This window comes from Sardina pilchardus, chromosome 1 (assembly GCF_963854185.1).
Source record: "Sardina pilchardus chromosome 1, fSarPil1.1, whole genome shotgun sequence".
Classification (NCBI taxonomy): Eukaryota; Metazoa; Chordata; class Actinopteri; order Clupeiformes; family Clupeidae; genus Sardina; species Sardina pilchardus.
In genome coordinates, this window is record NC_084994.1 from 25,837,943 (window position 1) to 25,839,292 (window position 1,350).

The 1,350-nt window shown below is 48.9% G+C and overlaps 1 pseudogene; it reads right to left on the reverse strand.

Annotated features, from left to right (window-relative positions):
- Positions 1-229: 229 nt before the first annotated feature.
- Positions 230-1,149, reverse strand: LOC134087079 (stonustoxin subunit beta-like; annotated as a pseudogene).
- Positions 1,150-1,350: the final 201 nt, after the last annotated feature.

Below are 1,350 nucleotides of genomic sequence, written 5' to 3' on the forward strand. Positions count from 1 at the left end.
AGGTGTGCACACACAGGAAAAGCACTCACAGTAGTTCTCTCCCCTCTGGCTTCCCTCTCAGCCCTTTCTGCCTGCACTAATTGCAGCCAGCTCGTTACTCCCATTAATTGCAGGTGTACCAATTAGTAAGTTACCTGCAACCACTGGCCCCAATCTGAACAAACCAAACTGACACAGCTTAGCTCTGGTGCGATGTGGGGCTGCCACAACCCACATCGTCACAGTATGCATATCAAATCAAATACATTTGAACCAATTACTCAAATATAAAACAATCATAACATTCAGATAAAGCATTTCACTCTCAGTCATATCAGAATGTGGAAATAATGGTGGATTAACACTCCCAGCCCTGAGAGAACACATCCACTCTCACTCTATCTTCATTTGTTTAATCTTCAGAAAACATAATGTACAAGGATCAAGTTCAAATTTTTGTACGAAATTCAACAGCATCTGAAAAGTCTCTGCAGCCACATACTCCATCATTACTAAAATGGATTAATACTCCCAGCCCTTAGAAAACCCATCCACTCTCACACCACATACACACAAGAAGGAACACATACACACAGGAGTGTATGAACAGGAGTGTGTGGCTCTCCTCTCCTGCAGGATCAGGAGGTCATGTGATCTGGCACAGGGACACTGAGGAGTCAGGCCAAATACTAAACCCAGGATAGAGGGGCTCAGTGAATGTGGAGTGGAACGTGTGCAGGTGGGTGAGTGTGTTAGAGGAGACGCTGTAGAAGGACAGAGTGCCTGTTGGCCAGTCCAGGTACACTCCTACTCTGCTGGAGCGGGAGGAGGGGTCAGGTATGTCAGTACCCTTATTATTGTGCCCAACGCAGTAACTGTTATCAGAGCAGTGCAGCATCCAGGACTTGGCATTACGTCCAAACGCACTGTCATCACTCCTCCCTTTCCTCTGGATGCTTTTATAGGCCACCGCTATAGCAGCCTCACCACCACTCCACTCAGCCTCCCAGTAGCAGCGTCCAGTCAGACCCTCTCTACACAGCACCTGACGCCAGATGTCAAATCTCTCTGGGTGGTCAGGATACGGCTGCACCTCACTCACACATGCCACCCTTCTGTTCCCCTCAGAGAGAGAAGTCCGTGTGCTGTGTTTGGGTCCAGTGTGAGCTCACAGGCATCTGCACACAAGAGGAGAGGAGAGAGGAGAGAACATCCTCATCAGAACAGGGGTAGGAAAGGACATGTGTACAACACACACACACACACACACACACACACACACACACACACACACACACACACACACACAAACTGGGGCAGAAACACAGGGAGGCACACTGATAGATGGACAGCCAGACGGACGGGCACACA